This window comes from Gavialis gangeticus, unplaced genomic scaffold (genome assembly GCF_001723915.1).
Source record: "Gavialis gangeticus isolate Ggan-Ray unplaced genomic scaffold, GavGan_comp1, whole genome shotgun sequence".
In the NCBI taxonomy this organism is placed as follows: Eukaryota; Metazoa; Chordata; order Crocodylia; family Gavialidae; genus Gavialis; species Gavialis gangeticus.
This window is the reverse complement of record NW_017728994.1, coordinates 11,367,717-11,374,087: the sequence shown is the minus strand read 5'-3', so window position 1 is coordinate 11,374,087 and position 6,371 is coordinate 11,367,717.

Below are 6,371 nucleotides of genomic sequence, written 5' to 3'. Positions count from 1 at the left end.
AGTCACCCATCCACATCATGAGTTTTGCCTGTTAACAGCCAGAGGTGCAGGGGCCCAGAAGCCAGACTCCCCCTGCGCCTATCTCCTTGGCAGCTGGCAGGCTTCATGGCCTGGCAGGGCCTAGCACATCTGCAATATTGTCTTTCACCCCCTACACCCTAACACGCACAAGCACCCATGTTGTAAGTGTTATGGTGATGCTATTTAGGACTTGGGGAGCACTGGGTGTGCAGCTGAATAAAGTCTGTTTCCTGTGTCTCAGCAAAAGCTGCTGATCACAAGGAAGGATGATATATTAAAATAAAGTAACTTTGCAAATGCTTAAGTGAGCAGTTTCCTAACAATGGGATAGTATGCAAGATGCATGATTCCTTGAGTAAGAAGAACAAGATGCAGCCCACCAGCTATTCTAAGGGGATAAAGCAGAAGCAAGACCTTGGAGATGAAGAAAGAGTCAGCAAGAAACTAGAAAGAACCATCAGTTGACCAGGGTCAACATCTTACACATGCACTCTTAACAGAGAGGCATGTAAATTAATGACATGCATAGGTAATTCCATGCTAATCAAGTAAACAGTAAACAGAAGTAGAGCTTGAGATGGGAGGAGAAATGGGTGGAAGAGAAGGTGGAGTTAATGAGCATGAACCAAGGTATATAAAATATGAAAAGAACTAATGTTCAGTGCAGGTCCCTGGTTTGCTGGGGTTTTTTGAGACCTTTGCCTGAAGCTGTCTCCATTTTAAATAAAGCTGTTGCAAGCAATGTGTGCAAGTAGTGTTTACTGCCTGCTTGCTCTGGCTAATAAGTAACAGGATTCATGAGCGATTGGATTGTCATCTTCCAGGTCATTGGGGGATGCGTGGAGTCAGTGTCTAACAATGAGTTTTGCCTGTTAGCAGCCAGAGGTGCAGGGGGAGTCTGTCTTCTGGGGCCCTGCACCTATCTGGCAGCTGGCAGGCTTTGTGGCTGCAGCAGGGCCTAGCAGGCCTGAGAGAGACACAGTTGCACAAGCACCCATGTCATGAGTTTTGCCTGTTAGCAGCCAGAGGTGCAGGGCTCCAGAAGCCAAACTCCCCTTGCACCTATCTCCTTGGCAGCTGGCAGGCTTTGTGGCCACAGCAGGGCCTAGAAGGCCTGCAGTTTTCACCCCTCTGCGCCTTAACACATACAGAACGTGTCACCTGTGTCACGAATTTTCCTTATCAACAACTTGAGGTGCAGTTTCCCAGAAACCCCTCCACCTATCTCCTTGAAACTTAGTAGGCTTTCTGGCCTCAGCATAGGATACCACCCTTGTAGTTTTCACACCACTGTGGTGTAATGCACATATGTGACATGAGTTTTGCTTTCAGGACTTTGAGGTACAGTTTCCCAGAAACCCCTGCACCTATCACCTTGAAACTTGGCAGGTCTCATGCTCTCAGCACAGGCGACCACCCTGAATGTTTCATCCAAATCATACAAAAAACAACAAAGTTATAGCTATTTAATTCATTCCCTATTATACCCTATGGCTGATCTCCGAATTGGCTCTGAATCAGCTTCCAATTGGCTCTGAAGCTTCGGAGCCAATTCAGCCAAATAGAAGCAAAAAATGATTTGGAGCTCTGAATCAAATCACTGGCATCCAAATCAGCCAAATATGGATCCAGATCAAATAGTTCCCTATTTACATAGGCCTATTGGGCAACTCATTTAAATCATGTGTGGTCCTTAATTTTGTCCTTAATTTTATGAATATCTAATCTGGGGGTCAAATTCCAGAAGTACAGAGCACTCTCAGTTGTAAATGAAGCCAGTAAGGACAGTGGTGTGAACATACAAAATGCTAACTTCTCTTTTTTTTCTCCATATTTGAAACTCAAAGATATTGGGACTTATGACACTAATATCTCCATGCCTCACTCACCAATCTCTAAAATGGGATTGATAACACTTTATCTGAAGGGTGTTCTGGAGATAACTGTATTAATTTTTGTAAATTAAATTGATGCTGCAGTGATAAGCACTATAACCGCCCCCCCTCCCCCCCCAAAGAATTAACAATTTTCTGATCGGAGCAAGTAAATAAGGCCTGAGCAATGAAATACTGAAGAACTCTTTATTCAGCTGAGTAATTCTGTGGTGATGATCACTATAAGTTTGTGCTTATAACTTTCTAATAACACTATTTCAAATAAATGGTTGTATATTTATGACAGTAATTATCTTAAATAAGAATTGTATTTCAATATTTTCAGGACACCTATTAAACTTTAGGAAGGTTGAGACATAAGTGCAGACCCTTATCACAATTTGAAATTATTGCTTTCTTAGAGCAAGGTAGATTTTTTTTACTAGCACCAAATAATGGTGGGATCAGAAAAGGCCCATCCAAAAACGAAACTTCATCCAGAGATAGTACCTTGTACCATCATATGTATGTATAAGATCATTGACTATTTAACTATGTGTGTTTATGCAATTTAGGTTGTGTTTGAGCTTCCTTTTCAGCTGTTATATATTTGATTCATGTAAGTCATAATGTGGCTAGTACTGGCAGCATGGTTTATGGAGAAGAGTACCTAATTCACAAAAGAGTTACCAAAATTAGTGGGATTACACGATATACATGAGGGTGTCATGTCCTTCCCTCTACTCAGAAGGAAGGGCAGCGCTAACATTAAATGCTGATCTTCTCTTGTTTTCTTCATTCACACTTTTCAGAAACAATACTTCATAATTTATAATAATAGTTTTTGTTAGACCCCGACTCCATTCGGTGCCCAATGACTAAGGAGACGAGGATTCAATCGCTCATGGATCCTGTTATTTATTAGCCAGAGCAAGCAGGGAGTAAACACTAGCACACATTGCTTGCAACAGCTTTAGTCAGAATGGAGACAGCTTCGGACTAGCTCCCAAAAAAACAACAAACCAGGGAGCTGCAGTGAACAATAGTTTTTTTCCTGCATTTATACACTTTGGTTTATACTCATTAACATTTACTCCACCTCTGTCTCTCCTTCTGTTCCACCCATTTCTCCTCCCATCTCAAGCTCCACCTCTGTTTCCTGTTTGCTTCATTAGCATATAATTAGCTAGGCATTTCATTCATTTACATGCCTTTTTGCTATGGGTGTGTGTCCAAGGCCTTGACTCCTGCTATTCGGTCAATGGGCGGACTTTGATCAAAATCTGGAAGCTTCTGGAGGCTTCTTCACCAATCACTATTCACGTTTTTCCATATGTTCATTTCAGATTCTGTTACCAATTACATGTTGTTTTTCACATTCCAGTCTGTTTTTCTGTCCCAAGCTGTACCATCTTCCAGATTCCTAAAATGTCACCTCATTCACAGCACACAGACTCGCACAGATTCACTTGCTGGTTTTTCCTCAGAAAATGGTTGACATAGTTAGATGGTTACTTAGCATAAGCAAATGGCTGGCTTAGATACTCTTCCTTTTGGTTAGCAGCTCTGCTAGGCCACAGGTCATGCCTGAACCTTTATTCAGCTGCAGATTCAATGCTTCCTGAAAATCCACATAGTGTTACCCTAACAGTTTTCAATGAAATTCTGGGAGTCAGGAGACTGATGGAATTGCCTTTTTTCCCTGCCAACCAGATATATTGCCCTATATATTTTTAATACTATAAGGAAACAGTATATGGAAAGATGTGCATTGGTTGGCATATGGATGATCTAACTAAATGTTGCTCATGACCCAATAATCCTTCAGAACAGCGCATCATAATTTTTATTTTGAAAATATTCTTGGAAATATTTCAATTTTTTTGTTTTGTTTCTGGGCTACTGAAATACTAAACACTGAAACCAAGAAATATATCCCACTCACTTAGCTAAGAAGTTGATGGATTATCTACCGTGTCACCCAAATTAGCACAGAACGTTTATCAACTGTTTACTCCTTTTTATAATTTAAAGGATTTTGTAGTAACGCTATGTATAGACCTGCAACTTAAGTCTTACTCCAATTGATAAAAAGCTAAACTTTATTAATATTTTTCTATTCATTATGCTCGAATGCTTTATTTATAGGAACCAAAGTAGCAACAGCAAAATTCCCTTTTCTGACAGTGTTTAATAGACTAAAGTGTCATACACATTGTCAGATACAAGTTGCTCTTTCAGAAATCCCACCTGGCTCAAATAAATAATCTTGACTTCTTTCAGAGTAGGTAGCGAAATATATATTTTATGATCTTAGTTTCAGTTAATTCTTTGTACTTTTCTATCTCAAACAGCTTAATGGGTATTAGCTTTCTGAAGTAATTTAGAAATTGGTTCTTTTTGCTTGTAAGAGGAAATAATTCTTGTATACATTAAAACAACATTATTTAGCCATACAAATGCATGAACTGAGGAAGAAATAATGTGGGTAATCATGACCTGATGCATCTCCCAGGTTTACAACAATGAAGGATACTTATTTATGACCCTGAGGCATATGGGGGCAGGATCCAGCCTATGGGCTCCAAGCTTTCTGTTCATTCCAGATGCCTGTACAGATAGTATGAGGAAGACTTTCCATATTAACACTTCTTCAGAAGCTAGATACATGTGCTGATAACTTCTCAAGAGAAGTTGGGTCTGATTTAAGGATTTGCTGATTTGGCCCTTTAGGGTTCTGGGTGAAAAAGTTGTTAATACTAGGGATATTTAACAAAGTACTGCGCGTGGTTCTATATTCCAATTCCCTGCCACACCACAAACCTCCAAAATACATATAGTTGCAGCTTATTGGGTAGCTGATGTGGAAGTGTCCTAGATTCTAACTTCTGAATGGGATTTGTTGGACCAGAAGAGAATCCTGACTCTCAAGTCTATACTATAAGCACTAGGCAACACTCTTCTAATTTTACATTACTTTGTTATGGGAGTAACAGTGTGCATGTAAAATAATTCTTAATGATTCTCTGCCAACTCCTCTGCATGACAGTATTAATTACCATTTCTATTTGACTTTAAGCAACTCATTTTACTTTCAATGTGCCTCAGTTTCTCTAAGTGTAAAGTGGGGATGAAAATGCATAACCAATCTTCTTTAAGATCTACAAGGAAAAAAATTGTCCATCTGTACCAAAAGATGTTATATATGCATGTACATAGTTGCTTTACGTTTCTGTTATATATGATGGTTGAAATTTCTTAACACATATAAACAGTAGGCCAGTGCAAGTAGACAGATATTCGATCCAGATTCAGATCCAACCACTTCAGATGTTGGCAATCTGATTCAGAGCTCTGGATTGGTTTGCTGCTTTGATCTGGCCAAAGAACCTCCGAAGCTTGCCACAAAGCCTGCCAAGTTTCAAAAAGATAGGTACAGGAGTTTGGGGGGAACTGCACTTCAAGCTGCTGACAGGCAAAACTCATGATGTGAGTGGGTGCTTGGGCAATTCTGTCTGTCTTGGGGCACAGGGGGGTGAAATGTACTGTAGGCCTGGGTTCTGGGCTTTTCCAGGCCACAAAGCCTGCTAGCTGTGCATGTCTCTCGCTGAGGGGAAGTCGGTCTTCTGGGGCCCTGCACCTCTGGCTGCTAACAGGCAAAACTCACGGTGTGGGTGGGTGAGTGACACTGTGTGTGTGTTAAGGTGCACCCTTCCTGGAGTGGGGGCCTCTGCAAAACATGGCAGTGCACCCCAGTGAGGCCTCCTCCTCCCCTACAGTCTCACATCTGGTTCACCACTTTATTTGACAACAGGTAAAATAACTTAGCTGGCTGTGTTGTGTTGGACATATGATGTTATTCATGGTGTGTGATGGCTTATCTTGTGTTTTTATGTCTATATGTATATTATGAAAAAAATAGAATACTTAAAAATATATCTTTGGAAGCTTTAGGGTTGAAAACCCCTTTGTCAGGCAGAGGAAGTACCTGCCTGGATGGAAGGAATAGTGAAGAAGCCAGAGGCTGGCCTGGTATATAATACAGGCAAGAAAGCCAGTTAGTGAAAATGGAAATGGAGGCATGAGGGGGTGAGGAACAGGCTGGGGTGGAGGGTAGGGGGGAAAGAGAGAAGTAGCAGTGCAAGTAAAAGTGCAGAGGTGCCTGGAGTGTCAGAAATCTGGCAGGTCACAGTGTGCAAGAATTCTGTGTATATTGAGTCCATGAGTTTCTGTACCTACTACCTAGGATGCTGATGAAGCTCATAGGCCCAATTCTGAAAAGTGGTTTGTACATTCACACAAGCACTTAACCTCATCACCAGAACTGAAGCCAAATCTTTCCTAAAGCATTACAAATAGGGCACATGTTCCAGAGGTCAGACCTCAAAGCCTGGCTTCTCTTTTCTATTTTGCACTCACAAGTTGTGGGTGGAAATGATGACAGGTGCAATTTGGCAACGGTAGTCCTCACTTGCA